The following is a 24,351-nucleotide window of genomic DNA, read 5'->3' as shown; positions in this document are numbered from 1 at the left end:
TGCTACAGCAGTATCAAAATACAAGAAGGAGAAATGGTACTTGCTAATTTAGCAAGCAACATTATTTTCTGTCTGAACAACACAATTTTGCATTTTAGGAATTCAAGAGAAACACCTGGCTTTACCAAGACAAGAATCTGGATTTAAATCCAAGCATTAAATCCATCCAGGAGGAGACCACACCAGTCCAATTGCCCTGTAAAGATGGTGTGTGTAATGTGCCAGCAACAAATATTGGAAGACATCCTGCCACTCTGTGTCCTGTGTGATTAGTAACATGTAAGAACTGGGTCCACAAAGCTGGTTCTTCTTTTTCCCTCAGAATTCTCTGATACAAATTCATCTTTCAGTTTACAGCCTTTGAGAACCTCTCCACAGTAAAGCTCACATTTTGTTTGTAGATTTTCTTTGCATTTTATAAAGACTATTCTTAAAAAGAAAAAAGTATGAAACAGAGCTAGGTTTTTCTTCCTTCCTTGTCACTAAAAGGGTACAAGCACTGCCTCAATTTTTCAGTTACTTATAAATAATGCCTTACTGCATTTTCTTTAGGAGTATATAAATATGCTTAACTTTGGTATCTTAATGTACACAACATACACAACTCATTCTGCTAAGAGATCAAGGCAAATTCATGCCCCATCTTCAAATTCTCTAACGCCTTAGGAAAATGACTGCTACAAATATTTGGGGGTTAGAAGTGCACACAGAAATTACCAGTAACATTTCCCCTTTGATTGCCATCATTGTGAATAACAAACACCATCAAAGTAGAAAGAGAGCGAGATGACATGATACAATATAAAATGGCACTACCAAAAACATACCTGTAAATGAAAGCTTTGAGAAAATGCTATATTTTCAAATAGGAAATATAGATCACTTGAATGAATATGCAATATTCTCTGAGGCTTTGAAAAACAAAGACCTTAATAATTATCCTAATTACTTCTGTTGTGATTCTACCTTTGAGCCTATATGAAAAAAACATCTAACAATTAGTTACACTAATTTAACCATCTGGTTTTAAATAAATAGCTGTTAGTATTTCTTTTAACAAACTTGTTTTAGAAAGACCAAAGACAAAATTGTTTTTTTTGATTTAGCATCCAACATGTCATTTAGTTTGGTCTAACTTATTTATTTGGGTTTTCTGCCCAGCAGCTGAAGTCTTCTATCTGGTGACAAAAGAAACGCAACAAAAGCTACAGCAGAAGGTGGAACACGTTATTTGGTAACACATCTCAAACACAGCCTGGACAAACCACCTCTGAGGGTAAAAACATACATCACATTTCAGCTTCCAAGCCCAATTTAGTCTTCAGTCTCTCAACTGAGCCTGTCAATTAGGGTGTCAATTAGGCCTTGATCCAGCAGAGCACCGAAGCATGTGTGTAATCTGAGCATGTGAATAACCTTGTTGCTCACTGCAAATCAGGATGATAGTGACGGGGGACAAATGAACAGGACCACCAGTTCATTCTCACATACAGCAATTATAACACACTTTAAAATATTTTCTTGAAGCAACATACTGGAAAATTGTGGCATTTGTCATCTCTGCTCCTTTTGGAGCTACTATAAACCAGGGCTGCCATTCTTTTTTTTTTTTTTTTTTTTTTTTTTGTTTTGTTTTGTTTTTGTTTTTTTTTTTTTTTTTTTTTGTTTGGCAGAAAGAAACTAGATATTCAGTCCTCTAAAATGACACGAAAAATGACCTCTTTCCAAATTACACCTGATGTAAAGTGGCATCTCTCTTTATTGAGCTATACAATAATAAAACTGTTTCTTCTATGTAGTGCAAATGCAAGATTTTCAGTATTTGACTTTTTAGTAGACTTGGCACTAGCAAGGCTGCTGATATGTAATTAGAAGCAATTCACTGTTTTGTACCTCAGCTTGCCTGTACCTAACATGAAGAGTATGATCCCTCTCTTTTTGCAAAGCACTGAGGTCTCCCAATTAAAGAAGCATTCCTCTGGAATAACTTTTTGCTGTTGTTGCTTAGGCACATACTGTGGCTCCTGAGGCAAGTCAGTAGCCATTGCACACTGATCCATATTCCTACCCATGAAAGTTAAAAGTGTAGCTATGGCATGAGATTCTCCAGTTAGAGAATCACAAAGACCTGCACAATGATGTGCCTGCAGAAGTACTAGTGGAGGCAGGGCTGGGAACATCACACTCAGGAGTCCACTGGGCTGTGGCAATAGCTCTACTCTCTGGATGCTCCCTTAGTAACTAGATGAGAAATACAGAAATGTCATCTTTAAGAACGTTCTCCTGGACTCTTTAAAGCTTATTCCCATGCCAGTTTTACAATACCACAAATGTTCGGGATAAACAATGCAACATGGAACTTGCTAATGACAGAAACAAGCTGGCCTTTGCAACATGCTTTCAATGCTAGGCAAATGCAAGTAAAAATACCATGATAGCACAAATCCACATTTTCCTCTCCAAGTCTGATCTTAGCCTGAGACACCGACAGCCCTGACAAATTATTTTATCTTAATTGCAGAGCAAGTGATGTAACAAGGAATACAAAACTAGATTCGGGGTTTCGTGACACTCAAGTTACAAAATGCTTCCATGCTGGGTAATACCATTCAGAAAGGAAAGGGATCCAGTAAGAGCCTAATCTTGCTCCCACTGGAGTTTGCAGCAAAACTTACGCAGAAAGAGAATGAAACCTAAATTTGACACCGATGTTAAAACTGATGGACTCCTTTCTGTAACCTGTCAAGTCAGTGATAGGTTGTTTGTACCTTTGATTGTTACAGAGAAATTACCAGATCAGAATTCTGAATCCATGTAATAAATGAACTTTTAAAAATGTAATACTTGCTTCTCAAACACTGTGTCATATGTTTTGTCAGGCTAGTGTAACACAAAAGGTTGTGATGTATACATTAAGATTTAAATGCACTCTCTGGAAGTGACATGAAATGTGCAGCCTTTCCATTGTTTTTACACAAGAAAATGAACTCGTTATTTCTATCTCAAGATTCAACCTCCAAAGTATCTCAAGAGCAATGTTTTTTACGTTCTGAAAACTGCTGCACATTAGATGTTTTTTGTAGCTTTCTACTGAAGGAAAAGGAGTTGAAAAAAAAAAAAAAAGAAAAGACTGATATTGGCAAAAACTTTTCTCCCCAGTGCATTGGCATGTTTACTTATCCATACATGTTAAAAGCTTACCGAAACACCCTTCCTCTTTTGAGCAAAACATCGTCCTGATTTTTTGGTTTAGGCAGAAGAAAACACATGGTGGAAGGTGCATGCACCTAAGAAGGGAGAAAGCCACTGAGCCAGAAAACAATTCTAAAATGTGTACAGGACTACAACAGTTAAATCTCAAAGCTGCTGAGAAATTGCTTGGATGCTATGAGCAAAAAGTGTGGTTCCAGAGTATAATCCTAGTGATACACTATGTTCTTTGCAAAAGGTTGTGAGGCCTTGGCCTAATAAGCATAATCTCATTACACTGCAAATAAAAGTTTCCTATTTATCTCCAGATTTCAAATGAATCTAATAAGGCTTATGATACAGTCACCCAATACCCTAATCATATTTCTGCCTATCTAAAAGCAATCAGTAATTGTGTTATAGCAGAACGTGCTGACAATACCTCTGACACAGAAAGGAGAATGAGAGCCCAGCTGTACTAATTAAATTAAATGCTAGGCTGATGGAATACATTTGCTGAAGCTTGGAGAGTATGGGTGCAGAATTAATAAGCATTACAGCTTAGAGCAGGAGATGATATCATAATGGATGCAAGGTTTTGATGTGGAGAGCCTCATTCAGATTCAATGTACCATAATGTACGGATGTGACAGCTGCTTAGAGAGGTGCAGAACCTTGAACAAAGTGCACAGGAACTTTCTCTCCCCCTCCTCCTTTTTTTCCCCCTCCTCTCCCTCCTCCCCCCATCTTTTTTTGTTACTTGCTTAGGAACTGTATTTTTATATTATCTGTGAGGTCAAAAAAATACTGTTGTGGCCCACAGTTTATTATTTATTGCAATCCTACTGGTTTGCACAGTGGTTTCTTTTCTTCCCATCTCCTCCTGTCTGCCGTTTTAAACTTACCGTCCCTGCAAATGAGAGAAAAGCCCTTCGAAAAGCATCTCATAACACAGTATGTGTATGGTCAATCATAATTTCCCCTCTCTTCCCTTACTTTTAACGCCAAAAACCCCGAGTGAGTGGGATATCCTGCAAGGGAGACGAAAATCCAAACGCAGACCACTCCTGTCACCGCGGCCAAGCTGCTGCAGGGAGGGCTTGGGAACGAGCAAGAGCCCTCGGAGAGGACCTGGAGCCGGCCCCACCGCTCTCCTGCCCGGCCCGGGCCAGCGCAGCACAACCTCCCGCTCACACACGGCTGGCGGGGAGCGCCGGGCCGGGCTGCTCCGCCAGCTCCGCCGGCCGGGGCTCATTACCATGAGAATTTTGACAGGATATTGGATTTACTAATCCTGAACTTTCCGGGCTGACCCCTCGTTCGCGAGCAGACAATGCCGGTGTCTGCCGGCCAGGCCCCTCCGCCTGCCCTCGGCATGTTTCACCCCCCGCCCCCGGCACACGCACAACCCACAAGCGGACACCCCCGGCCCGCGGCTCCTCTGGCGGCCGCCGCCCCTCCCTGCCTGGCCCGTCCGTCCCCGCAGCCGCCTGCCGGCGCTCCCCTGGCCGTGTGTGCCCTCGCCCGGGCCGAGGCGCGGAGCTGCCCGCTTCCATCGGGAAGCTGAGCCCCTCGTGTGTGCCGGCAGCCCGGCCGCTGACCGCAGCCCGCTGGAGGGGCTGCCCGCGCCAGCTCTCCCCGCCGCCTCCCTCCCCCCCAAAACCGGCCCCTCCTGAAAACACAGTGCCTATTAAGTTGCTGAAAACAGCAGATTTCCACTGATACTATACAGATAGAGCTGACCATTAAATCGCAATTTTACATCCCCAGGCAGCAGTGGCTGCTGACAACCTCTAAAGCTTGTAATCCCATTTAACCCCCTCCTGTCATGAGCAGGCCCACCCTTTTGGAATAATGCAGGCCAAATTAAACCTGACACGGCAACAAGAGAAATAAAACCCCCTTTAGCTTAAAAGTCATGCCACAGTGGGTAACCCTGACCTTCAGCTTTCCCGCTCCCTTCTCTAGGGAGCTCCCCCCCGCCGCTGGCGTTGACAGAGGCGGGAGTGGGGAATTGCAAGGCGGCTGGATGGCCCTGGGGACAAATTAAAGGGAATTTTGCTAGACAATAGAACGAAATTTCACCTGAAGGGTTTTCTTTCCTTCCCCCCTTTTAAAAAGTCTTTCTATAGTAATAAAAAATAAGCCCTGATCACTCCTTGCCAAGTGCTCCCTGCCTGACCTGACGGCCAAAGGCCATCCCTGCTGGAGCGGTCCCAGCTTGTTTTGCAGCCTCCCTGCCTCGGAAAGGAACCTCAGCTTTTCACAGCCCATGGCTGCCATTTAGTGCCGATTTCAGAAGGAAGCTGACCACTTCTAAGGTCCTTTAAAACAAACACTCCCCGCCAAAAAAAAAAAAAAAAAAAAAAAAAAAAAAGAGTTCCCTTTCTAACTCAGACTCCTGCCTATAAGTTCTCTGCTTTGTTAGGAGAGGAGGGGAAAGGCACTGGCAGAGTGAGACTCGTCCTGCATTATTCACACACAGCTAGTCCAGGAGTACAGGGGGAGCTTTCAGACCTAACCCAGGCAACATTGTGCTCATTACTCTGATCTCATTTGGGAAAATAACGCTGTTTGTTTGACAGTATTTTCAAAAATACTGGACTATACGGACAAGCCTCTATAAACAGCGTACATCCCCATCACTGCACCAGTGCTTGCAAATGTGGAAGATGACCTTTCACACTTAATCTACACACAAGCAGACCACCACAAGTTGCTCTCCAGTTCTCCTCTCTGTTTACTGCCTGCTGAAAAGAGCCAAAAGTCAGAAAGCATCTTGAAGCAGGTAAAGGCCACATTGCCACTCTCTCTGCATTTTCTTATTTCTCTTTTTTACGAGAGGTGCAGTGGGAATATAGTTCTATAGCCAAATTACAAACCAACACTTTTTTCTACCTGTCCATCTGTCCGTCTACAAATACACGCCCGTAATCAGCGCAACCTGCCCTTGCCATCCAACACACTTTCCTCAGCAGTCCCCCACCTGCCCTTATTTCTGTGTGCTGAAGAGCATGCAAACAAACGCCTTCCAAAACAGAGCTATGCCTGCAGCAGGAGAGGTAGATCGCAGATCGAGTGGAAAGTTTGCTGCGGAAGTTTGCGAGCTGCATACAGCAAGACTCTGCAAGGGACCCTGTCTGTACCACACCACTTTGCCCATAACTCACCAAGTCACTCTCCCAGAGGCCCCACAGCAGGAATGAACTTGCAGCGCTTCTAAATACGGGAGCACTAAAAAAATCAGGCTCATTACCTGGACACATGGCTCCTCATTACTTCATTGCTTCAGATGCCACATCCCTTGATTCTGCAGATCGGCTCAAAAATTTGAAGTACTCCTTCCTTTTTTTTCCCCCTTTCCCTTTTTCTTTCTTTCTTTCGTTCATTCTTTAAAAAAAAGTAAAAACCAACAAAAAAAGGATGCTTGACTAAAGTTAGCTTAAATTTGTTAAGAATAAAACTGGTATAAATGTTTATTTCGACTTCCTCGTGCGGCAGTGTACCGAAGCCCAGCCCGCCCAAGCCTCTTTAGCAATGGAGTGGTTTATTTAATTTGTCAGTATAATAGAAGCAGCTGAGTGAGAGACAGAGAATGCAGTGTGGTATAAAAGAAACAAAGGCTAAAAGTACCACTATTTTGATTCCCTTTTTAAAATTACTTCCAAAGTGTGGTATCTATTGTGAAGAATAATGCTGAACAAAGCACAGTGTCTTGGCAATATTCACAGAGCTCATTCACAGAGCCAGTTCTGTCTGTACATTCAGAGGTAGAATACACTTATAAATGATGCATTGGAAGGACTATAGTTCCTATTGTATTCCCAGTGTAAACAAAAAGACAGACAGAAGCTGAATGGCATATGGGCAGCAGGGCAACACTTTATTCAACCATTCCAGCACCATTGTGAAGGTAAAATGGGAGTTCTCTCTTCAAATCCAGTGAACACATTTTGGGTTAGGCTAACAATTTATATATATAAAACACAGATCTGGTTGTACTTTTGTATACTCCTGTGGAAAAGTGATCTTTAAAGCAATCTAAAACAGGGATTGCTGTCAAGTTTTGGAGGTCATTCCCAATAGGATTATGTAGCCTCTGGAGAAGACAGTCTGAAAGAGGGTCTGTGTGGTGGCTGTGGAGGTGGGTGCTTGATGCACAGAGCCAAAATGGCTTAAAACAGCATAGCACAAGCTGATAAGGAGGCCGAGGCTCAGGATCTGACCTACCTGGAAAAAGATATGTTACTGGAAGGGGCATTCTTTGTATGGACTGGAGTCTATCCTTCTTTTCCCACCATTGTGCCCTGTTTGCTAGGCTGCAAAGAGTGTCTAATCCTGCAAAAGGAGATTGGAAATTGGAAACTTTGCCAGATGATCATAAATTGCCTTTACTAAGTCAGGCATTGTCCCTGCTGAACAGTTTATGGTCAGAGAAAGCCTCTTCACTTTGTCTGAGGGGAAGACAAAACCACTCCTGTAGAGGAAATATTAAAATTAGATGTGTCCTTTCTGCCCTTGCTGTGTCAGTTGATGCCAGGAAGTTTTATGATCACTAGCTCCTCTCCCTCCCTTTATGTTTTCTGCTGTCACATAAATGCTCACGTGCTGAAACTACTCACAGGATCCAGTCTTTCAGATTCATGCAGGCAAAGCCTGTGTTTGTGTGATACAGCGTATCTGCTGCACATCACACTCCTTGGTTGCATTTGGAGGGATTTGTGTGAGTAGGGCAAAGGGACCAGTCTGCCTTTGCTTTTTTTTTTTTTTTTGGTCAGTCCTGTTGCATTTGCACATTGCTCAGTATGGGTGATCACTGACTGAGTTCCAGCAACCAGATTAGGAATTGCATATTTGGTTTTGTCTGATGGCTGTTTTGTGCTCAATACAGTTGGGGCCAGGCAGGATTTCACACCTGTTTGAAGTCACTGGTATTCTCCAGTAGTGTCCTTTGGGAGCTGAGGGAGGGTTCCAGTTGGTTTGGCAGCCATCTGGACATGAGCCTGCCTGACCTGTTTTGGAATTAAAAAGTCTGGCAGAATGTGCTTTCTTACGATGTGATGGAGATTTTACAACTTTCTGCCTTAAGTCACTGTCTTATGAAGATCTAGCACGATCATATAAATACAAGAAGGCTTCCAATGAGGATTACTCAGCTTGATCCCTAAAGCTGAATGCAAGCCTCTTTTTATGAGTATTTATAGTCTTTAATTAAAATAGAATCTGGAAAGTCTGTGTCCCTGAGCACTTTCCTAAATTCTTTGATTCTATTCACAAGAAACTAGTACTTGGATTGAAGTATGTTTGATGTTTCCAGGAAAGAATCACAAGAAATACTGTGTTTTCACTGAGAGCTGCTGTCTGCCAGAGCTGATGCCAAGAAACCCAAAATATTTTAGTGACTGTGCTTAGATGTCAGCCTTGATTACAGATGTTTGTGTCCTCCCACTAGGGTTTTTCTCATGAGGAGCAGGTTAGCAACAGTTGAAGTTGTTATAAAGAGTTTGCAGCTGATATAGTACCATAGTCAGAGCTTGATCCAAAGTCTGTCAGTGTGCTTCATGAATTCCCTTGCACAGCAGCAGGGAAGTGGCATTGCATATGGCTGGAGAAGTGGGAAAAAAACAAAGGGTGTGCCAAAAAAAAAAAAAAAAAAAACAACCAAAAAAAGAGTGAGGGGTGACTGATCAAAAGAAAATAGCTTGGAACTTGAAGAAGACCTGGACAGACTCACTACCTTTCAGAAGGTATGTTCTCTTGTCAGATTGATGGAAATTACATAATTTTGTGCTGTAAATTAAGAGATGCAGATGGACAAATTTTGTCTATTAGAAATCAACTTTAAATGACATTTAAAAACATAGAGCAATGACATACGTGTGGAAATTAACAATTTTTGAGTGTTCTTTACTCAGTGCCTCAGGCAGGCAAACACTTCCATTCCAGAGTGTTGTGGTTTAATACCAGTTGGCAACTGAGTACCATGCAGCCTCTTGTTTACTGCCCCCCCTGCAGTGGGATGGGAAGGAGAGAATTGGAACAAACATAAAACTGATAGGTTGAGATAGGAATAGCTTAAAATTTGAAATGAAGTAAAATATGCTACTATTAGTACTACTACTACTACTAATTGTAATGAAAAGGAAGATAAAAAAGAGAGGATTAAAACTCAAGACAAACAAGTGATGCACAATATAAATGCTTACGACCCACTGACTGATGCCCAGCCTGTTTTCAACCAGTGATCAGTGGCTCCCAGCCAGTTAAGTCCAGTTTATGTACTGAGCTTGGCATTCTCTGGTATGGAATATCCCTTTGGCCAGTTCAGGTCAGCTGTCCGGGCTGTGCTTCCTCCTGGCTTCTTGTGCAGAGCACGGGGAACTGAAAACTACTCAGCAACAACCAAAACATCAGCATGTTATCAACATCATTCTTGTGCTAAATCCAAAATACAGCACTGTAACAGATACTAGGAAGAAAATGAACTCTATCCCAGTTGAAACTAGGACACTGAGAGATTATTAAAAACTTAACAGTTGCCAACTGGACACCACAAAATGAGGGCCAAAAAGTTATTGGTGAAGACACAGGTGTGTCTTTAGAGGTCATAGAATTTGGACAGGTAATACAGACTTGTCAGACACTTATCACAATCAGTGATGAAAAATTGAATTTCAAAATAAGACAGCCTTTGCCAATATTTTCTAAATCTGTCACCCCTAGATATTTCAGAAAAGGCTGCTGAGTCTTCACATAGAAGGGACCTCTGCACATTTCTGCACACTAGAAGGAATAAGTATGAGCTAAGTATCTATACAAATAGGTTATTTTTATTTGGCATGTCAGTATATATTTTTTCTGTGGCTATGCTATGAAAATGAAAAATAATTTCTTTTTCAGTCACTTATATTATGACTGCAGGATTCCAATGCAGATATAGTCATCACTATCATAGCTTAAAATATTAGAAGTAAAGATGAAACCAACTCACAATATCTAAAAATTGTCAGTGGAACTAGGTATTATTTGGTGTTCTGGAAAGAAGAATGAAAATCTGTGTTGTTTATTTTGGACCACCAAAGATTCCTGTTAAGGTATAAGGAATTAACTATAACCTGGTACAGAAAAAAAAATACCTGATCAGCTACTACATCACTACCACTCAATATGTTCTGAAAGACAACATTCTTTTTATGACTTTCTAGCACTTAAATTCTTCAAGACGTAAGTGAAAACCCATAGCAGTTGTTCTTTTAGGAAGAAAAAATTGTGCTGAGAACAGACAATAGATTATAGATGCTGAATTTCAGTGACTGCCCTAGCACACTGAACATCTTATTAGGATACTGGTGGAAATGTAATGTTTGGAGAAAATACTAGAGGAAGACATTTCATGGTGAAGATTTTAAGGCTGTATAGGTAACCTGGTTCTTAGAAATATGTTTGTCAGGGAACACAAACAAAAACTCCTACTTTGTATGTCCGATTAAAGTGAAAATAATTTAATTCAAATTTCAGCTACTTTCTATCTACAAAAAGACCAGGAAAAATTTAGAGAAATAATTTTTTGGAGAAATTGCTTGGGGATTACTTTTGAATTACAAATACATTCAAGAAAATTATAAGATGATTGAAAATAATTCATTAATAGATAAAGACTGAAATAATTTAATACATTATTCATGATATATTATTCTCTCAGCTCCCTTGTTGATGACCTTCTGGTTATGTTTTTTTTACAGTGCTAGTGGAAGCTATTCTTTATAAACGAATATCCAGAATTCTTGACATAGCTAAAATAATAAAATGTGGACATCATTACACAGAAAAAGCATGTTTTATCTTTTGCCAGTGATTATAAAACTTCTTGCATCATGTCAAACTGGTATTATTTCTGATTTATATCAGTGTAACTAAGCTTAGAAAAGTGTCTTTTCACCTCAGAGTTGATACAGCTTCTGCTTGTTTTCCTTTGTAAATTTGTACTTCATGAACAATTTCCTCAAACACTGTTCTAAGTAAGCATTTAATGGTCTAAGGACATTTCATTCTGTATAGTTTTTATCAGCACACAGGTGAAGACACTATACATACTGAGGAAACAAGTAGTTTCAGAAGGAGTGGCTGGGTGAAAACCTGACTTCCCATGCATTCCTATCCTATATTCCTAAAGCACCATGCTGTAAGGAGTCTGCTTTTCCTTCCTGTGTCCTGTGAGTTCCCCTCCACAGTGGCCTTAGCCCCTCCCCAGGTCCTCAAGGAATCTCCTTCCCCTTGTCTGCATACAGTTCTTCTCCACAAACACACTTTTACTGTACATTGACCTCCCTCTAGCATTTCTTAAAATGCTACACAATGTCCCAGATTTTTTAAGGTCCCTGATAAACCTTCTACAGATCACCAATTTCTGCAGTTCCCTCTTCTGTCTCCAACTACCAGCTGAATAAGAGGCAGCACATCGTGTGGGTTTTTCTGTGCTGCATCTGTGCTTATTAACTTCACGGTGTTTATTTACTGCTTTCTGAAGAGAGAACATCTGTGCATATGCCGCAATCTTCTGTCATGGGTGGGTAGGGATTGATTTGGATTTCTTGCCTCTTCATAGTGGCTGCGTTCCTTGAAACAAGAAAAATTAGATATCTCCGAGACACTCTTGGTTAGACTTGGCAAAAGCTAGTAAAGATGAAAGGGAGATGGATATTTGAAGAGCAAAAATGCATAAGGCTACTCATTTTAGGAATCCAGGCTCCAATCTGCTTAATAGTTAGAGAGAATTTGAGGCTATTAAGTGCACCATCTTCTATCCATTTGTTTCTCACCTCCTTTTAACTCTCTCTTTATAATTTTTCGACCTCCAGTAAAACAGAATAATAGATGGAGGAAACTTGGCCAGTCCTCCATCCTTCACCGAGCTGCCTTGTAAATGGACATATGCCATTCAAGTTTTTTTTGTTTTGTTTTCATCTCTTCTGTCTCCCCTAATTCCCTTCTGTCTGCCACTGTTTTATAAAGTTTTTTATAATGTTCTTTCTTTCTTTCCTAGATACATTATATTAAAGCATCTCTGTTCTAATCCTTTCTATTGCTGCTTCAATTCATCCTTTCTTTATTACAGAACATGGATTCTTGTGCTTTTATTCAATAAGTAGCTGTTACCTTACTTTAATTTTATATCCTTGCAATTCCTATTTTAACCATCTATTTTCTCCCCCTGCTCAATTTTTCCTCATTTTTTTTATTCCTTTCGCTTATCCTCTAGTTTTCTGTATTCTTTCCTCATCATCCAAGCCCAATTTCCTGTAGTAAAAATCTGATAGGTAAGTATTAATGCTACCTTGTATGCTCTATTTGTTAGATTCTTGCTTGAGAAAACATTATGTTTGCTTACAAAATGTCTGAATGTAACCGGCTGCTGAACTAATGTGAGCAAGTTTTCAAAGTTCTCTCTTCCACAAGAAGACTGATTCCTTACTTCCTATAATACAAAAGTAAAGCAAATTAGTAACTGTAAATGAAACTGAGGATTATAACATTTTTCACTTACAAGATACTTTTCTCCCAGGTATTTTTATGTAGATGGATAAAAGTAAGTGCAACAAGTATTACCTTTCTTGACATGAGAACTCAGATTATATAAGAGCCTAGCAGGAGGAAATTTTCTGTCCTAAATTCCTATTCTAACTGTTTGACCCCACACTGGTCTTAAAAAAAAAAAAAAAAAACCAAATCTGCCACAGGTAGCAGCTGCCTATCCTGATGTACTTCTGAGTAATTTTACTGGTTTTAAATGCAGTCACAAGTGAGTTAAAGATGAGGATTTATGGGAGATGTCCCTAGACCTGAAATTTGGAATGGCAGTCATTTCTAAACAGATTGGACTTGTACAGATTGTTCTTCAGTGTCTGAGGGCAGATGTTTGCATCTATCTATTTCACCATGCTGTTGCAGTTTTTTTCCCCATTGATTCCTTTGCTTTTTATGTTAGTTGTCTTTTCTAGAATGAGAATTTTCTCTCTTACACATCACCTGCTCTGGTGTTACATAACAGAAAATCAAAGGTAAAAACACTAAAAGTTATTTTCTTGGGAAAACAGAACAACTGTATAATTCCCCATCTCCTTAAACTATATTTACTTTGGGGAAAATAACCACTTTGCATCATTAGAAATACTAAATTGTTTAATACAATCCCAAAGGAATCTACTGGGGCAAAACCCATTAGTCTTGCACTGGGCAAATGTGATGGCAGGTTGCACTTCCCTGGGGCTGTAGTAGATGGTAGTAGTCAAAGAAAGGTAGGCAGCTGAGGATGCATCTCAGGATTTGACTGCAATTAATCAGTGTATACACTGAAGCAGCAATGTAATGTTGATGGTTTTAGTAAGGCTACTACTCATTAGGCTGAGATAACTGTGCATACAGTTTAAGGTCTGCTGTGGTGCATTGAGAGTGGATTCTTGCACAGAAAACACAGTTTGGCTTCCATGGTCTATCTTGTCTCATCTTTGCACAGAAAAGAAAGGAAGCAAACAGCAAGCAGCCCTTTCAAATCGTGGGTATGTTTTCTGGACATTGGTTTTCCTCTTATGTGCATAGAAGAAACTCAGTCCTTCAGGTTGTGGGGCTTCAAACTCTGCTATGTATACTATTTGGAATTCCCTCTCTAAGACTGGTACATGCTAGAGATGTACCTTCTTGCTTTAAAAATTTGCAGAGTGCCCTGAGTCATTACTGTCCTTTCTGGGACACCCCGTGGCACCTGCCTCTAGTGGCTATTTGTCAAGAATAGTGAAGGCCAAGAATTCATGTAAAAGTGGGCTGTGAAACAGCTGTTTTGCTGAGTAAGGACCAGTGGACAGATCACCCAGAGCACTCTGTGCTACTGACACCCCGTGGATTTGCAGCAGTTCTCTTCCCTTCTGCAGCCATATTGGCAGTGACTGGAGATTGTTTAATACAGATTATCCAGAAGAGGCACAAGAACCATCGTTTCTGTTGTATTATCTTAAAGCTGGAGTTTGAAAAGAAAAAAACCTGTAATAGTGCCAACTGCTAAGCAATGGGGCTTCAATACACAAGTGGCTGTGGCTGGTGGAGAAGTGAATTTTAAAAATCAGGGGCAAATGATGGCAATATAAGACTTTTTTAAAAAAAGGTCATGTCATTGCTTTTTTTTTTTCCTAGAATGTGTTCTATTAAGTTTACCTTTGCTACAGTCATGGATTAGAAACATCATACATTTTAAACCCAGAAAGAGCTATTGCAATCAGGTGTTATGAGAGCTGGTGTAGCACAGGAGGTCATTCTTTATAGAGTAAGTTTTATTTGGTGTGATAGATAATATTTCATAAAGTGTAAGTAAAAATAAGTAAAAATATCCAGCACCAGAGAATCAGCCATTTTTTTGTGTTTGAGGCACTAGCTATGTTTACTGTTGAGGACAAATATGCTGTTCCTAATCTATTTGTCACCCTTTAACTTTGTACCCTGGTATTGTAGTTGGAAGAGTTTTCCACTAGCATATTTTATCTTCTTGTGTTTATGCTTTCAAACTGTCATCAAATCAATTCTTAACCTCCTTTTTTTCGATTAAACTAGTTGAATTTCTCTTACTCTAAATCATGTTTCCAAGTTTTAAAATATTCTTGTAGTTCCTTAAATTCCCTCTAATTTGTTCTCAGTTTTCTTGAATCGAGGACATGGCAACCAAGCAGAGGACATGAAAAGCAATCCAGCAGTCCTACTTTCTACTTTAATTTCTTTATGAGTTGAAGGTATGTACTAGTACTTAAATTTAGTAGTGGATTGAGAGTTTCTGTTCAGTTTGCTACCCATCATGACCCTTAAGTCTTTTCCAGGATAGTTTTTCCAAGTATGGAGAATTCTAATCTTCAAATGATCTTCCAGCTCTATCTTATGGAGGAACTGTCATTTGCTACTAACCCATTTTCATCTTCAGGGCAGATGTTTACAATTTTAAGACACTCACTAATTTTATGCTGCCATGAACTGTCCTGTCCAGACTATGTTGTAAAAGAATCCTGCTATTTGAAAGACTTCAAAAAGTGTCATTCATGTTTGATGCACTGTCTTGAACTTTGAGAAAGGACCTGCATTCACTGTGAAATATATTAAGAAAGCATTTGGCTGAGTCTTGAGTATCTTTAATGAGGGATTAACCAATAGTTTGGGACTTCTGCGATGTCTAGTCATCCTTTTTAATGACTCCTTGTCCATAAAAGCTATCCTTTCTCTGACAGTTTCTAGCCCTTCTGTCCAAATGTAAAAGCTCAAGACCTTTCAAAGGACTTTTTCTCTCAGTTCTCCTGAGTCCAAAGAATAATTTCCCCAAACATCTATTTCATAACTAGCCCCTTCTTCATACATTGTTTTTGTTTCTATCTGTTCCCCATTCCTTTTGTCTTCTGTTCCAGTCCCCAAAAGAGCTTCCTTTCCTCACTTCCCTTCTTAGTCTGAGAGCATCATGGTCTGGAGGAAGACTGAGTTAGGAGAGGCCACATAGTCAAGGAATGGAAGAAGGAGAGCTTGGAGAGATGCTCTTCTGGAGCCAGCTGAAGTGATTGATCACAGCACTCTCAACTGCTTGTCTGCCAGTTGAATTGCAGCTCAGAAGAGCTCAGTGGATGTCCCTGCCTCAGGCAGAAAGAATGTAGTTAGTTCAAGATCTAGTCAGCTAGCGCTGACTAAAATAACCTGTCTCAGTTTGCCTGGGATTAGGATGCACATACTTTACCTGATTTCACTATGTCACCTCTGGTGCTGGTGTGGAAACAAAACTTTGGGGATGGCAGCTTCTGAAACTGGTGTGGCTGCTGGCAAAGGGCATCTGGATGAATTTGGTCAATCTGAACTAGTTTGCACATTATACCTTTACAATTCAGCCTGGATGTTTTTGTGTGCAAATGGTTTTTTACTGGTTTAAAAGTATTTGTATTTTTTGGTCTAGTTTGGAGTTAAGTATATATATTCAGCTAAAAAAAATAAGGTTAAGTTCTAGTATATTCTCAAATTGAATTGCTGTATTTGATATAAACTCCTACAGCACAGTAAATAAATGAAGAAAGAAAAAGTAACAGAGATTAAATGCATGAAAGTATGAATGAAGGAATGAAATGAAGACAACTTTTCCAATTTAACAAAACAATTGATTTAAAATTCATGAGGGCAAATATGTGCTACTCTTGAAATTATAGATTATGTACCAATTTAATCAATGAAGTTGATCACAAATACTCTTTGAAGGAAAGACTTAAGACTGTGTGAATGAATGCTTACCTTCAAGCATACCAGCATTGTTGTTGCTTGAATGCTTACATTGGGCATATTCTTATATGCTGGAACACAGCTGCAGCATGCAGCACTAAGTCTATTCACAACCTGATACTGCTATAACTTTATGTTGTCCTCTTCTTAATACAATAAAATCGTAGAGAGGTTATCAGTCTGAATAACACAGCCCAAAGCATTAAAAAAAAAAAAAAAATTAATGTCTTCAAACCAAATGAAGTTAAATTGATTGTTAAAAGAACATGTAATGGGATTCTTTTATTCCTTAAAAATAACTGATATTATAAAATATTTTACATTCTTTATATTTTTAAGGCAAGAAGGAATTCTTACTCCATGGAAGAAGCAGCAGATGATTTAGCCACAATGCAAACCAACCAAAATCACCACTGAGGACAGGAACCCAAATAATCAAATTGTCAAATAAACAAAAGTAAAGAGCTAAAAGCATGAGGTTACTATAAGCTATTTTCTATAATAACCCTCCCACTCCTTGAAAAAAAGAGAGAAAAATCACTAGTCTCTTTATAGAGTACATCAAATCTCATTTTGTTCTAATGTGTTAAAGTGCACACTGAAAAAGGCAGAGTTGACTCCTGGGGAAATAATGTTAAATCAGTTCGGAAAAACGAAGTTTGGAAAAAGACTTTCATTTTCCTTTTAGTATTGCAACAAATGTATTCATCTGCCTAGATAATCTGGCATTTTAAATAACTTCACTCTTAAGCTCTGTCAATTTGATCTCCCAAGGTTAATTGATTATTTCTACAACAGTCTTGCCAGAAAAGATCAGAGCTCTTACATCTTTCCATTAATCCTTGCTGTTCAGGGAGAGGGTGCAAAATGAGAGTACTACTATTGGCTTAATTCTTTGCAGGTTTCTTATTTCCCCCCTCCCTAAAGTTTTATCATGTCTGATTAGTTTCACATCATGGCACTCCATTTCATTAGTTTTGCTGACATGGCATTTCAAGTAGGGTTCTAATGATGGGAACAGCAAATCTACTGTCAAGTATCCATTGCTGGTTACAACCCAAGAGCCCTAACCCCCTATTAAAAGGGATGCTTGAGTCAAAGGTAGGAAAGGAACAGTGAAAATTTGAATTTACTGGGAGAAAAGGCAAAAAGTTTTGAAACATCGCTCTCCTAAAATGGGCATTCAGCATTTTGCTGCGGTAAACAAACATCAGCATGCGACACAGCCTCTCCGGGCTTTTCGAGAAGAGACAAGCTTTATCAGCAATTGCTGTCACAGTCCTTCTTTGCGGTGGCATTGGCAACACAATGGGGGATTAACCCTCACGCGAGGCAGTGTGACAACTCATCAGTTGAAAAACAGAACCTGGTCAAACGGCAGCTTTTAAATCAGTATTAAAACCGCTGGCATAGACAATCCCTTAAAAACAACTAGACAAAAGCCCTGCTGTGGTTTGTGGGGAACCCTCATTTATTTTAAATGATGGCAAATTGTGTTTTTCTGTTTGGGAACAAAAATATTTCCAGCCCGTCAAAAGTCTGGAAATAATCAGAAGACAGAGATTCGTTTCTGTTATCAGCCCCTTCTGTCTTTCACCTCTCCTCTCCTCTTCCCTTAAATTTGTCTGGCAGTCACACCTATTAGCTGTTTCCCCTTCCTTTTGTTTTGAATGAAAATGAAGATCTGATGGCTTAAAGAGATGTTGCTTAAAGACACACTTATCGGTGGAGGTAAAAGTCTCTGTCAGTGGCACTCTTGTGAGTGGAAATTGAAGCTGGTAAAATTACCGGCCTGTAGCTGGTCAGAGTTTGGTCCTTCCCAGATGTGGGAAGGCTAGCAAGGTGTGCCGTGTTCTCCGCTACTCTTCATTTCCAGCTAAAATCACTACTGTCTTAAAATCTGAATAAAGGGGCCCCAGCTGTATTTAAGTAACCCTGGAGATGTCAAAATCAGCAGGATTTTATCAGGTTTAGTGTATTAAATGATACAATGAAATACTAATGACCATCTCCCTTTGCAGTGGTTACACTTAGATCAGCAACAGCAAAGTCATTTAAAAAGAACCAGGGCACCAAAATTAAAACATGTGTAAATTAAACACATGTGAAGTGCACAATATGTGGCAAATTAATACAGAAAATACTGAGAAATGTGCATCTTCAGGGTTTGCCTGCACACCATGATGTGACAGGTATTATTGCCCTTTGTACAATTATTTAAACCCTGTAGGAATTCCCAGTGTCAGAGTATGTCAGCATACTGTTATTAGACAAGTTTAATTAGGATCTACCCTGCTGCTCCTAACAAGTATTTAATTAACTTCTAGGCAGGGTAATTAGCTTTAGATTGTGGCTGATTTTCTGCCTCACCTTCTGTTGACACTTGGCCTACTGTAAGGCAGCTTGCTTTCCTGACAGTGTAATGGATAGTAGCTTTGGGAAGACTAATATCAAGGCTGACTAGTCTAATAAAAAAAAAAACAAAAAAAACAAAACAAAACAAACAAAAAAAAAAAACCAAAGATGAAAAGACAAAACAATGACTACCAGGTCAGGGTCCAGAGGAATAAAAAAAACCAAATAACCACTCACCACACAAGCAGACAGAAGAGCCTGGTAATGGGAAAGAGACAATCTGATTTTAAGCATTGCAGAAGAATAGAGAAAAAAAGTGTGATATTGAAAAATCAAGCAAAGCAAAAGGATTTGAAAAATATTTATTTCATGTATTTCTTTAAACTGGATAAAAGATGAAGCTAATTTCTATTTACATAGCACTACTGAGGTGTGCCTGTACCTTTCTGAAAAAGTCTCTCCAATATAAATGAATACTTGAATCCCTACTCTAAAGAAATATGCCTCACTTCCCATCAGCACAGTAAAGAATATGCCACAAAGTGAGCATTTAAAACAATTAGCATAGACCAAATGAACCATAGCAAATTGGTCAGGTCACCATTTAACCCGTTGGTGGCTTCTTGAAGAGCTCTGTGATTTCCAAGGGTGTAGCTTTTGATATATGGTATGCTATTCTTCTACGCAGTCCTGATATATCATTAAAAATAATGGGACTGCATTCAGTGCCGCAGCTACAAAAATTTTGGGGCTAGGGGGAGGGAACACTCAGGAATTTAAAACCCTTTCCCTATCATTAGGACAAAAGGGTTATAATTCTCTTGCATTTTAAAAGAAGAATAATTTTTTAAAAAGTCTTTTAATTTTTTGCTGAGTGCCCCAGGTATCAAAGTGTTGGTCTTCCAAACCTGCCTTCAATAGAAATACGCCAGCATTGCTCAAAAGCATTCCCTCTTGCAGAAATACTGCAGCTGGGGTTTCCATCATTGTTAGAGCAGGCAAATGTTCTTCCAGTCAGGCTCAGCCTGACTATTAAGATTAGCCCAGAAGTATCCAAATAATCACCAAAATACTGTTTGAAGGGGGACCCACATGTTTCACATACATTTTCATTATAGCACTCCAGGTGACTTACATAGACTGCTGTTTGTTTCACATTTCTGCAGCGGCTCTGCTCTGTGAAGAGGTGGCAGCACTGTTGAGCTGAGTGGGGGGAAAACCAGAGTTAGGACCGCAGATCCAGCGAGGATGGCGTGCTTGGTATTTCTCGCTGAGGTTTAAGAAATTTCATCCTGTTAGCTTACCATCTCCTTTGCAAGAAGGCCAAGGACTGGACTGCAGTTATGATGAGATGGTGAAAATAATATATCTGCATCCCATTTGTTCACAGCCATGAAAAGCTGACTCCAAGACCATTGAAAGCAGTTACTGAGGGCTTTTAGCAGTCACTTAAACTAACAACCATAATTTTGGATAATTTTAACAATAGCTAACTTCCTGCTTGGTGAATAATGACACTAAAATAAATTCTAAAATAGATAATTTGGTTGTGTGTGGTTTTTTTTTTATTTTTTTTTTGTTGTGTTATTTTTATTTTTGAGATTGCACAGTTTGTACTATCATCAGCAGAGAAAACAGACCTCTTGCATCTAAAAGAGGGTTAACTAGGAAATGCCTCAGTTGACTGTAGCCTTCTTTTGATGTAGAACTCTGATTTTATGCTGTTCTGTAAAACAAGAGTGTAGCTGGAGTTAGGTTCAGTACCCTGGGAGAAACCTATGTGGCATTTTGTATGTGTTAAAGAAAATTCTGTGAAGTAAGCCATTATTCATTCTTCTCTCTTATACAAGTAGGTCTATTAATAAAAAAGGAAGACCAGGAAAAACTAGTCAAAATGTTCAAAGATTACTAAGGGTACACAGATCACACTTCCCCTTTCCTGTTCAAGTGCACTTGCTAAAAAGATTTTAAGGATGTTATATCAGACTTTGACAACTGAAATTGCTGAAGGAATTTTAATATCTTGTGGCGGGTTGACTCTGGCTGGATGCCAGGTACCACCCAAGACTCTCTATCACTCCCCTCCTAACCTGGATAGGAAAGAAAATATAACAAAAGGCTCATGGATCGAGAGGGAGAGTCACCCACCAGTTACTGTCATTGGCAAAACAGACTCGACTTGGGGAAGTTAATTGAATTTATTACAAATCAAATCAGAGTAGGATAATGAGAAATAAACCAAAATCTTAAAAACACTTTCCTCCCACCTCTGCCTGTTTCCTGGGCTTAACTTTGCTCACAATTCTCTACCTTCTAGCTCCAGCAGTGCAGGAGGATGGGGAATTGGGGCTGTGGTTAGTTCATCACACCTTGTCTCTGCTACTCCTTCCTCTTCATCTTTCCCCTACTCCATTGTGGGGTCCCTCCACAACCTTCTCCAATGTGACTCCTTCCCATGGACTGCAGTTCTTCAAATTGTTCCAGTGTGGTCCTTCCCATGGGGCACAGTCCTTAGGAACAGACTGTTCCAGTCTAGGTGCTCCATGGGGTCATAGGTCCTGCCATCAAACCTGCTCAGTACGGGCTCTTCTCTCCACGGGTCCACACGTCCTGCCAGGAGCCTGCTCCAGCAAGGGCTTCTCATAGGGTTACAGCCTTCTTTGTGCATCTACCTGCTCTGGTGTGGAGTCCTTCACAGACTGCCAGTGGATCTCTGCTCCAATATGAACCTCTGTGAGCTTGCAGGCACGCAGCCTGCCTCACCATGGTCTTCACTACAGACTGAAGGGGAATCTCTGCTCCAGTGCCTGGAACACCTCCTTCCCCTTCCTTCTCCACTGACCTTGTTGTGTACAGAATTGTTGCTCTCACATATCCTTGCTTCTCTCTCCAGCTGCAGCTGCACAACAACTTTTTGTCTTAAATTTGTTTCAGATATGCTTCCACTGTTGCTGATGGGCTTGGCCTTAGCCAGTGCCAGGCCTGACTTAGAGATAGCTGAAATTGGCTCTTTTGGACATGAGGAAGTTTCAAGCAGCTCCTTACAGAAGCCACCCCTGTAGCCCACCCTCTACCTTGCTATGCAAACCCAATACATATCTATTTCCCTATCCTTAGGACGTCTGCAGCACAACAGCCTGAGTCAGAAATGCACACTGTCTGCCTGCAAGCACCTATGTCACTGCACAGAAATAGCAAACCTTGAAGATCCTCAAAGTTTTGATAGAGCTGCCTGTTGGATGTTGCCACATCCTAGCTGCCCAGGAAGGCAAGTTGAACTATTTGACTGTCAGCTCTAGCATGGGCTAGTACCAGACACCTGTACCATGGCTGATACTAGCACTCAAGTCTTTATTAGACTCTTTATTAGGTTTCTGTGTTGGAGTGGGGGGGCACAGAGATGACTGACTACTGTGAGAAGACACCAGGAACTGTCCCGATGTCAGAGATAGTCCAGTCATCTCCAAAATGCTTTTTGTTTCTGAATTGCCTTTATCTCAACCGACATGTTTGTATTTTTGTTTGTTTTTGGTTTGGTTTATTTGGGATTTTTTTTTTTTTTTTTTGTTGGTGTGTGTTTTATTTCCCCTCTATTTTATTTTCTCCCTTGTCCTGCTGATTAAGGGGACTAATGTAGCAGCTTGCTGGGAACTTGGCATTCAACCAAGGTAAACCCACAACAACTCCCTAGGGCAATGAATACTCTTGGAGAAGTGGCAAGAGGTGTGCCATCATTTATTCAGTCTAGATTTCAGGAGAAAGAAGCAGTGAGAGGAATCAGTCATAAATTGACACATTCTTGCATATGCCAGTGCCTACAATAAAGGAATTAGGTCTTCAGAACAATCATAAAAAGTGTTCTTTAAAATAGATTGATGTGCTTCTGTGAACATTTTAGAATGCAGACCACAACACTGAAGAATGTAAAATGAGCAATATGACCTAATAGATGAGATCATTAATTCTGTAATTTCTGTCACAGAATCACAGAATATGCTGAGCTGGAAAGAACCCAAAAGGATCGTTGAGTCCAACTCCCGGCCCGGCACAGGGCCATCCCCAAGAACCACACCCCATGCCTGAGAGCATTGTCCTAACACTTCTTGAACTCTCTCAGGCTTGGTGTTGTGACCACTTCCCTGGGGAGCCTGTTCCAGTGCCCAATCGCCCTTTGGGTGAAGAATCTTTTTCTAATATCCAACCTAAACCTCCCCTGACACAATTTCATGCCAATGGTCACCACAGAGAAGAGATGAGTGTCTGCCCCTCCTCTTCACCTCATGAGGAATCTGTAACTGCAATGAGGTGTCCCCTCAGTCTCCTCTTCTCTGCACTGAACAGACCAAGTGACCTCAGCTGCTCCTCACACGCCTTCCCCTCAATGCCCTTCACCATCTTTGTGCCCTCCTTTGGACACTCTCTAACAGTTCAGTGTCTTTCTTTTATTGTGGCACCCAAAATTGCCCCCAGCACTTGATGTGAGGCTTCCCCAGCTCAGAGCAGAGCAGGACAATCCCCTCCCTTGCCTGGCTGGTGATGCTGTCCCTGATGCCCCCCAGGACAGGGTTGGCCCTCCTGGCTGCCAGGGCTCTGCTGGCTCATGTTCAACTTGCCACTGACCAGGACCTCCAGGTTCCTTTCCATGGCACTGCTCTCCAGCCTCTCATTCCCCAGCCCTCCATGATGTCATTTTCTGTCTGCCAAATACCCATTATATGTTTTCTAGTGGAACCATCATAAGAGATGAATGGACCTCCCATAGCAGACAGAGATATTAGAGGAGTATTGAAACTGATTAGCAGGGCTGCCATCCCAATAATGACTAGGAAAAAAGGCAGTTTCTTTGCAACTGAGTTCCTTTTATTTTTTATAGTTCTGCAGGTAAGGATTGCATACCCAGAGGAGCTTTTGGATAGCATGATGATGGATCCCTGCCTGTAGGGCTTGTAGACAAGACAGGCAGCTAATAGGCTACAGCTCCTATGTATAGTATAGTTCTCAAACCAAATGGCTATTCCTGTTGTCTGTCAAACATTTCAAAGCAGACAAATGTATGTGGGTCAGTGTTCATGAGCATACATATCTATAATCAAGATGAATTGCAGAACTTGAATGAGGCTGGTTAAACATTTAATTCTTTTCCGGGAACATGAAATGCTCAATTTATCTCATAACCTCCTTGGCTGTAGCTATCAGGAGCACTAATCGCACCACTGTGGGATTAGAAGGAATTGGCTGTTTCTCCTTGCCTCATAAGACCCCAGAGGTGTGATTATCTCATGGTTACCACACCCCTGTTGTGTCTCACTGCTTCAGTGAAATAAATGAACTGTTAAATTGACAGTTATAAATGAAGTTCCCGCTGACCAGCTGACTTTGTGGCTTTTTGAAAAAAAAAAAAAAGAAAAAAAAAAGAGAGAGCTATTAGAAAATAGTAATTTAAAAAAAAATGTTTTTTAATTATTTTGTAGCTTGTTTCCTCCTGAACTTGTAGCATGAAACTAGCATGACAGAAAACTATCC

General features: G+C 40.4%; 1 long non-coding RNA gene across 1 annotated transcript; it reads left to right on the top strand.

Moving 5' to 3' along the window:
* Positions 1-5,601: 5,601 nt before the first annotated feature.
* Positions 5,602-16,891, top strand: LOC128804357 (uncharacterized). Its single transcript, XR_008436035.1, has 3 exons — positions 5,602-5,977; positions 14,871-14,963; positions 16,813-16,891. It is a non-coding gene; the product is annotated as an uncharacterized LOC128804357 (long non-coding RNA).
* The last annotated feature ends 7,460 nt before the right edge of the window (positions 16,892-24,351 follow it).

The sequence above is a fragment of the Vidua macroura genome, chromosome 2, assembly GCF_024509145.1.
Source record: "Vidua macroura isolate BioBank_ID:100142 chromosome 2, ASM2450914v1, whole genome shotgun sequence".
Classification (NCBI taxonomy): domain Eukaryota; kingdom Metazoa; phylum Chordata; class Aves; order Passeriformes; family Viduidae; genus Vidua; species Vidua macroura.
Note: the sequence above shows the minus strand (reverse complement) of the source record. Positions and strands in the feature narration are given on the sequence as shown.